We start from the raw sequence: 10,146 nt of genomic DNA, 5'->3' as shown, positions 1-10,146 counted from the left end.
CTAAGTGGACACATGCATCACTGTTCTTACGGCCTTTACGTTGCAGTTTCTTGCCTCTGGGAGCGGCAACAAATGATCATCTGTGATCCTTGAAAAGTCCTTACTTTAGTGCTGCGCCTGTTTACATAAGGCACTTGGCTCATGGATGCGAGGACAGCGGCTGCGACTGGCAGTCCTCCTTTCTGATCTGATTTAAAGTAGCTGCTACCATGAGCATTATCTGTCCAGTAAATATTGAGTGATGCTGTGTTTTTATCTGCACAGGAAGCATCATGTACCGTGGGCAGCAGCAGTGAGCTTCCTGACTTACACACAGTAGTCGCACAAAACCAGACCATTTAATATTATAAGGATGCAGCTTGGCGATATCACCGCTAGATACACGCTCTACTTCCTTCATGAGTGAGGGTCAAAAATGTAATCGTACATCTGCAGGGCCTCATCAGGCCACTGCTACCTCTCTGCTTTGAACTGCCTGTATGACTGAGACTTTCTTATTGTACCCTGCTTCACATTGTGGTGGAGCACAGACCATGCTAATGCATCTGACCCCCTGACCTCAACGTGGATGCATACAGTATCTTGTTCCACATGTGACTCGCTATTTTTGTCACATGTGCAGAAGTTCGACAGCTCCATCTATGAGATAGTGGGGAAGTCTCTTGTGCGAATGAAAAAGAGTGTGTGCTGTCTTGAGGGTGTAATGACAGCCATACACATAATTTAATTTCATTGCTTGATAATCGGCGATGCTGTGGTTGACTGAGCACATTGATACATAAACAAAGTGTCAGTTGCATTTAGTTTTACCAATAATGATCTGAATCATAAAAAAAGCAATGTATAATGTTTTTTTTGTCTCAACTATCAAATGTTCTTTTCCCTTAATTTTTCCGAAAAAACGGCCCATTCTTACCACATGAAACCCTGACCCCGAGCCACTTCCCAAGTGAATACATCTTTTATATGGCAAGTCATAATTAATGCATCAAAATTTGAAAAACAAATAGATGTATAGTATAGATTTGTCAAATGACTAATGATGGAAATAAATACATTTGTCCAAATTAAATTAATGTCATAATAACACAAGCATATATATATAGTGTGTGTGTGTGTGTGTGTTGTATGCATAATACAACACAAAAACAACACTTTATTTATACACTGCATGACATGTATAACATTCTATTTGGTCGTTTTGACTTAATTTACTTTTCTTATTCCAACGCTGACTTTAGTCGACTACAAAGTCGTCACTTCAGAACTTGATACTAAAAGAATTACCTCTGTCTCACATTGTCTGTGTGAAATACGGTTGCGTTTCTATTGTCTATTGACACAAGGCAGCAAGCAGGGTAGATGTAGGTCATACATTACTTTCTCGCAGCCTCTCCATCCACGTGACATGTCTGTATGACCACCTCAGGCCATCATGATGACTCATCCCCTTTAAGCCAGAGGATGATAAATAAGTCATTTGTTCTGTGTGTGAGCGGATGCCGTCAAATTGATAAATAAAGCCACAACTTTTCTTTTTGGAGTGTGTCCGTGTTGCATTTTATACCCATCAAACATAAAATTCATGTAGTTATCATCATCCGTCTCTTTGTTCCACCTGTGGAACTAAATGTTTTAAGCATATGGACTTGTTTTGGTGTCAGTATTGAATCATTCTTCGGTGGCTGATCAAATCGTCTGGCTCTGTCAGATTCTGTAAAAAATTGAAAATGTATTCACGAAACTTGACAATCTAACATTTGGTGCATCGTGGTGAAAGATGAACATGTTATATTTTTGTTAGTAAAGGTGGTGCTACAGTAGAAAAACACAGAAACAGTCAGTTGGAAAAGTGCAGCACTCATTGCCTGCAGGTGGCGTCAACAAAAAAGTTGCATAGATTTCCTGTGCCGATATTACATCACAGGTTAATGACCAGAACTGAGCGGACAGAACAGCTCCCTCTAGTGGAGATTCTGCATCCAGTTGAATGTGGATAAAAGTGTTTTTCAACTATTTTCCATGATGCTTCACATCCATAATAATACATTTCATAATATTTTGAGCCTAAAGCGTTTCTGTGCAGTATCTATAATAGAATTCATATTAAACAACAGTTACTCTAATCATATTTTCAATGTATTATTTACTACTAACTGTATGGTGATTATATTTTTTATTTATTGATCCACCATCCTGTGATCAACACTTCAAAAAAAAAATGCTGTCAGCAAAGTACGAACTGCCTTTACTTGGCTGTCCCGTGGAATTACGACACTTTCTTTGGCTGTTCTGTCAATTTATGGCGCTGGGTTTTGCTGGCCAGCAGACTTTGTGCTCACTCTGCCAAGGAGGGCGTGAGTCTTGTCCCCGTTCAACATTCATAAAGTCTGTGGAGTCCTCTACTCTGCAGGATTTATTCGTGAGATTTCCCACACTTCATTTCACCATAGATATGATCAAGCGTACAGCAGCAGGAGGTAGCGGCCACAGTTACATCCTTGCAGCCCTGCTGTGTTGGACTTTTATTGAATAGCCCAGAAACCTCATACATTTGGATTCATGATTTCACCCAGTGGCTGTAATCCTTGCCTGAGCAGCTGAGTTAGATCCACACAGTTTGTAATTAGCCAATTAAAGAGCACGGCGGGGCGACTGTTGGGAATCTTAAGGAGCTGATTGGCCTCCTTTTGACACTCGAGGGAAGAGAAGCCTCACCTCAAGCTCAAAACGGATTTACTGAGTTTAAGTGGGAAATCTTAGTTAAATGAAACAATTATCATTTTCAAATTGTTTTCAGCCAGTTCAGTGTCAGCACTGTCGATTAAAGTCAGAAACGCAGCCCATGCTGAATCTCAGGCACAACAATCAAACCCTACCCATTATATCAGCAAAAAGCAATTTGATCAGACAAATCATAACACAAATATAGTTATGGTGTCTCAACAAGCATAGGAATTCTTTGCTATGGTTCATGTGGGAATGAAACCCATAACTTTGGAGTAACAGGCAGAAAGCTTAATATCGCTGCAGACATGCTGATTGATCGGAACAAGTATCTGCCATCAAGGAAAAGTCCCTGTGGTTCTCAGGGGGTAGGAACCATGTCAGCCTCCAGATAGGCCTGTTTGTCCCTCTGGCATGGACAGCAATTGATTTTATTGATACATTCTGCACAGTGAACTTTCAAAGGTGTCCATTCAGTAGCAGGTGACGTCACATCTGCGTCAGCTAACTTGGAGAAACAGACATCACATGACAGTACTCAGCTCCTCGCCTCTTCATGTGGTGTGTCAAAGGCATTCTTTCATAGCGGCTGGGGCAGGGACGCTGGGGCACGAGGGAGTTATTGACATATACTGCAGTTGCTAGAAATAATAATCTTTGAAGTATTCGGGCAAAACATGAATGTGCTTAAGAGGAACAGCATGGAAATTGTTTCTCATCTAATTTGGTTGACGAAAACTCAGATTTGTATCTGTTTCATCCCTGACTTTTGACCCCAGATTATCCACAGGTCTCTATTAGCAGGCGATGGCCCCCCTCTTTGACAGTGAATCAGAGGCCAATTTAATTAATGGAGAGACGGATTTTAGCCAAGGCACAAAACTCAAGGCACTGCTCTTGATCTGCTGGCACCTCAGTCACAGGAACGTGCCGCAGGATTAAAATAAAGGGAAGAGCGTCTCAGGATCATCAGATTTCACCCAAGTGGCTAAAACACAATCAGCCAAGAGCTAATTACATGCCACTCATTTTTAGACATCTTAGATTTGTATCTGCACTATATAAAGTATTTATAATTCTTCCAAGGTTCTCGACAAGAGAAGCAGAATGTGTATTTGTTTTTGTTTGTGCATAAGTGTGTGTGTGTGTGTGTTTTTGTTTTTGTTACCTCTTTCTCCAGTGTAGATGTCGATTGTGTCGAGAACTCAAAGCTCCATCCTAATGAGGCAAAACAATATCATCATTCCTAAAGGTTAAGGTTAGGATAAAGCATGAATGAAAAATAGTTCAGGCTAGAGTTTGAGTGACACCAATGGTTCCTTGGTTGGTCGGTCTGCAGCTTTGTCAACAACTGTTTGACTGTTTTTGGGTTTAGACCCTCTCTGACCATAGTTGTGAAGTTGAGGATGAATTGTTTGTCTCTGTATGTCTGTATCTGATACACCAGGGTGTACTCCATCAGTATAGTGGTGAGTAGAAAATGAGTGCATTTTCATTTTTCTGTGAACTATCCCTTTAAAGCCACCAGGTCGTTACCAGTTTTACAATTTCCTGTTAAACTAGTATTTTCAATAACATCAACCTCAACTCTACATAGGCTGTGTTTATTGCAAATTAGCAAATGTTAGCATAATAACACAATAAATGATGATGGTAAACAGCATGTCAGCATTGATATTGTGGCCATGTTAGCATATCAGCATTTAGCTCAAAGCACCACAGTGCAGGAGCCTCACTGAGCCACTTGTTTATTTGTTGCCCATGTCACACAGCTTGGTATTTAGCATTTGGAAATTAGAGTGGCATCAATCTTCTAAGCTCAGCAAGAAAAATAATTTGCATAATCCCCCCCAAAAAAACTCAAACAATTTCTTTAAAAGTAACTGAACTAATAACCTTAGCAGGCAAATCAGGAAGGAGCCAGGTCCGGTCCACATTAAATATCTTTTTCATTTCAAGGTCATTTAAAAATTCTGTGCATTACTAATATACAAGGTGTGACAATGATAGGGAGAGGAGAAAGCCAGTTTTAGTAAGATGTCACGCATCATCTTAGAGCTTAAAGAAACACACCTTCTCCACCTTTGTTCAGAGGTTTACTGTTGGTATTCTTCTGTGAGGTCTAAAAAGTAAGAGCTGTTAATTCCCTGAACACACACATTACGATGTTTCCTCTGGGTGCCCTAAAAAACAATTATTTCAATTCAGAAATACTGAAGAATTTAATAGGGAAAGTAAATCTATTTAAATGGCCTTGAATCGTGTTAATTACCAAGTTAATGGCCACGTTTCCAGAGTGTTAATCATGTCCAACTCCAGCTTGAGAGGATCAGCCAGTGGCACCCAAAAACAGCTAGAAGTGAAGTGCAAGAAGAGTTTCTCACACACTTAAGGAGCTTAAGCTTTATTTGGCATGAAACATTGAATTCATAATTACATAATTTCTCTATATATCATTATGCTTATATAATACAAGCAGCTGCCAAGTTTTGCTCAATCATTTTAGTGAGAAACAGGTTCTTCAGTGCCTCAGATTTTCTCCTCATCCTCCTCAGCGCTGCAGATTTGTTTGTCTCACAATTTAATATGCATTACTATACGAGGCAATTTCAATTTGCCCCTTTTGAGTTTGATTTTCGTGAAGTCGAGAACTGATCCTCAAAGATCCATCAACAGTTTTTTGTGTGGCGCGTATGCCCTATTACCGTGGTAACCTCGTTGAAATGTTGAAAGAGAGCGATACATGAGCGTGAACACACACTCAACCACTCAACCACTCAGCCAGACGACAACAGTGATGTTCCTGACACAGCACATAATTGAAGAAAGTTCACAAAAAATTATAACGTCTCCGTCATCACTTAAGAAAACAGCGTCACAGCATTTCACGTCCGATTAGTGCGTGGTCAGCAGCTTTCAATCACATTACAATAAAAAGTCATAGCATAACATCTCACAGCTAATAAACCCCTTTTTTCACAAGCCAGTTTTGCACGTTTCCGCTGCAAAAGGTCATTTTTAAAGGCATGAATTCATAAGATTTCAGGTTCAAAGGCTGTTACCATGTCACTGGCTGTGGTTTATTTTTTGGTTTAATTTTTTTTTATTTGAAATGGTGGGGAAAATACACTGGCCTAGAGCTGCAACAAAGCTAACAGAGCTTCTCCATCAAAAAACCAAAAGAAGCATTTAATCAAAAACACTATACAACAATTATCCATGTATCTCCTCTGGAAAATCAAAAAATCTATTAATAAATGTAAAATTGATGGGCGCGTATTCAAGCAGCTGGCCTTAAAAGCATCGCCTGTCTGAATATATTTTAGAAGAAAACATGAGCGAAAGCAGATGCAGCAAGATGCTTTTCGGAAATCTTCAAATGAAAGATGTACTGAGTTTAGAGTTAAATGTATAAAAAGTTAGCACAGTGGAAACATTGTGTCAGCCATGATTCATTTCCGACCAAAATTACACCACCATCCATGACATAACAGTCTACTATTAAGGATTACTGGCCCTAAGCAAACGATAGATTAGCCCACAGGGAAATGGAGCGTGGACGATTTAACTTTTGGATCAAACCAGTTGTAATGAGGACTGGCATCAAGTGAAGTGTTGACTGTTATCAGGACATTTACTGGGCGTTGTCAACACACATGAGCTGCCTCCTCGCTGGCATCAGCACTGTGCTGGTGGACAAGAGGAATAAGAGCCCCTTGTTGAAGAGCTTGTTTTTTCAAATGCTGATGAACCTCGATTGTTTGTTTGGATGTCTGCAGGAAAAGGACGTAAAATAACATCTTATTCTTTTTTGCATAGTTTACCATATGAGAGTGACGTGTATATTTCATATTTTTCAAAGATGAAAACCACCCACAAAGCAGATAAAACATAGAGCTTTTTGATGCTTAAAATATTTAGGTTTTTTATTATCTGGACTATATCACTAATGATTTATTTTTTAAATTGTTTTAGCACAGTTGTATGAGTGTGCCGGCACATGTCCTTTGTTTGTGTGCGTTTGAAAAATACATCTGTCAATCCTTCAAAGTTCTCTCCAATGACCCTGCACATTTTATACAGTATCTCTGCTCCCTCATTTGAAGGGTTGCTGTACTGAGGAAAAAAACCTCTCTGCTGGAATGCACTTTAAAAACTTTGAAATCTGATCCGTGACTTTGTAAACTCCTGCAATTTCATGATAAATCTAAAAAAAGTTGACGTTTCCAAACTTCAACTATACACATGTCACAAACCAGAGTGATACACTTACAGAAACCTACATCTAATTTGTACAGCATGCATTCAACACTGAACCAGCACTCACACACACACGTCTTTCTGAGGCTGTCTGAACGATGTGTGCTTATCAATCCGAGTACCGACTGATTTACTGAGCTGTGCATCAGCACGTCAGCCTTGGTCGTGTCATTACACAACATTTTGTAACCTCAGAGAAAATTTGTGCTAGAAATGTCTCCACTTATTAAAACTGGTTTCTTGCTGTCTGGCCTTTTATTGCTTCATCGGGTCTGAGCCAGCAGCTGAGACTGTGTCCTCGTCCCTGAGCAGTATGTTCTCCTGCAAGTACACTCCAGTACAAGGACGGCTCTGGGATTCTTTACTGCAGATTTACTTGCAGCCTGAGGTGAATGTTATTAAAATGATAATCATTAAATGCTAATTACATACTCCTCAGTCCCTATTTAGGACAAACAGATCTTGACCTTTTCATTGTTTTTCTCTTAAAAGTCTCTGTTCAATCCATAGACTGTATATAAAGAGGTTAAATCTGACTTTTTGGCAGTTTGATAGAAAATATCATAAGAGCAACAGCGAGAAACTTTGAGAAAATGTCTGTTTACTTGCGACAGGCCTCGTCTTCAAACGCACACTGTGTAAGACCTCCGCAGGAGTCCCACTCACTAAGACAAACACCCCTGCTTCTCGCTGTGTGTATGAAAGCAGAAAAGTGTTTTTCAGCGATCACGCTGAATGTCGAAATCGATGTCCAGATTTAGTTTTGATATGGCGGAGGGTTGTCATATCACATTAAGATGGACGCCCTTTGGGATGTGTTGCCGGGAAGTGTGATGAGTAGGATCCTGTCGTCCAGGAGCAGCTAATCAATATGCCTCTCAGACACTCTCTTTTTCAGCCAGAGCACCACTTTTTTTCAACACTGCTGACACAGTTCAATTAAACTTGTGCTGCAGAGAGAGAAAAAAATTTGTTGGATTCAGTGGATGGAACTGAGTCTCATTTCAATTCCAGTACACTCAAGCATTTTCCTGCTATTTAATCTACATCTCACACCTTCCTTAATATAGATGATCAAAACAAATTACGCCGTGATGCATCTGGAGCAGACAATGTAACCTGATTTTGCTCTCATAACTGGTGTCTGGGAGACGCCACACATGTTTGTGCCTATTGAATTATGACAAATCACGCCTGGTGCAGTGTGGTTGCTTCCTCTGTCATCACTCCATCAGCCACACTCAGAGGGAGACAGAACAAGTGTGGAAGTGATTATATCGAGCTGCCTCGGGGCTGTAGACATGCACCTGATCAATAGTCAATCTCAGTTATTTCACCCCACATTAACATCCCACACAGGGCTGCTCGATGACTGGAAGGCCCGCCGCTGTTCACCCGCACTGGGAATCGCTTAATCAGGGAAAGTAACTGGATTCCGAGGTGTCGATAAGTGCATGTTAGCTAATGTGTTTAAAGCAGGTGGATGTGCTGTATTGTGGTGAGGCTCTGATGCAAGATGACATATCGATGTAACGTCAGACAGTGTTTATTGGAGTGGATAGGTGTAGTGTTGGTTAGCTCCGAGTTGAGAAAACAAACAAAAAATGATTTTCCTCTGACTGATATTGTCTGCTGGTCCTCTGTCTGAATGTACATTTACTGTGCGTCTGGGCAAAATCTATTTTGCTGCTTAATGGAGAACAGTAGCTATAATGTCGTGGTCCTGCAATGCGATCTCAAAGATATCGAACATCTCTGTCGTTCATCTGCTTGTATAATTGGAACAATATTGAAAACACAAACTCACTGGATGATAGGAGATCTTCCAACCAGAGGCAGCTCTGAGCCCGCTGCTGCTGAGCTTTCTTCAGCTGTGAGCGAGGGAGGAGACCTGACCCAAACCAGTTTAGATGATTTTATAAAACCTTGATGAACATCAAGAGTGACATGTTTGATCTGTGACGAAAGTATCCAAGTTATGTGAGATAGCTATGCAGCACCATTATAAGTGAAACTGCTGGATTAGGGCGAGAACAGAAGCTCCAAGTCACCTTATGACAACAGATTCCAATATGGACAAATCTGACTTGACAACACCCTTAGAAAATTGTCACTCACCTCTTGCAGCACATCTTCTCTACTGTTTAATCTAATGGATGGATTTGTTCAGTATAATGGAGTATTGGAGGCATAGTGAAGGGAATCTAATTTGAAGATTTCAAAAATTACGATAAAATCTGAATATTATGAGAATAAAGTCAGAATTTCACTCAAATAAATTCATAATATGAAATTATACTTGTGATTTAATGTGAAAAAAATACATAATATTACAAGAATAAAGCTTTTATTCAATCATAATAAAGTCATAGTATTTTCAGAAAATGAAAAAAATGGAAATAAGCAGCAAGGAGAACCCGTGCTCATCAGATTTTCACTCCCTCTGGGTATAAATCTTGAACCAATCTCATTGTTTCTTGAGAAACTATGAAACCCCCAAAGCAGATGTAAACAAGTATAACCTCACAGTCAACCACTACCAAACATTTCCTCCTCGAAAAAGGAGTCATGGTATTTGAGATAATGTTGATCTGATGAGCCGAAAGAGTGAATGTTTTGTTTTTTGGGAAACTTATATTAAAGTATAACATGATGCTCCACATTCTTCATTTTAACCAAGGAAACAGACTGATCTTCTTATGTTCCCCCTCCAACATGACAAGTTGTCTACAATAAAAACAACTTATATCAAACAACAGATATCCAAATCTCAGATTTTCTTCCCTTTCATTGGCCATAACCACTCGTCACAGTTTAGCATGTTCTCAACAAAAATACAGCTGAAGCTGGAATTAAAGTAGTCAAACAGGTGGACTGAAGCAGGTGGTTCTTTTATATTTGTAAGAAATATGCTTTCCTTTTAATTTATTGTCTCTGAGTGGGGGTTTGGATCAACCTATCAACTGTCTTGACATGCAGGTCACAGCATGGGATTTGTGGGGTGAGTACATTGTCATCTCCGAGGCTCTGTGAGTCAGTCTGGTTGGCCGAGATGTTCAGGGTTATCTTCAGAAAACAGTGACTCCGTCTTAAATCGAGTTTTTCTGCCTCAGTTGTAATGCACATTGTTGTGCTTGTAAGCAGATGCGATTCTCAATT

Source organism: Paralichthys olivaceus, chromosome 9 (assembly GCF_024713975.1).
Source record: "Paralichthys olivaceus isolate ysfri-2021 chromosome 9, ASM2471397v2, whole genome shotgun sequence".
In the NCBI taxonomy this organism is placed as follows: Eukaryota; Metazoa; Chordata; class Actinopteri; order Pleuronectiformes; family Paralichthyidae; genus Paralichthys; species Paralichthys olivaceus.
Note: the sequence above shows the minus strand (reverse complement) of the source record.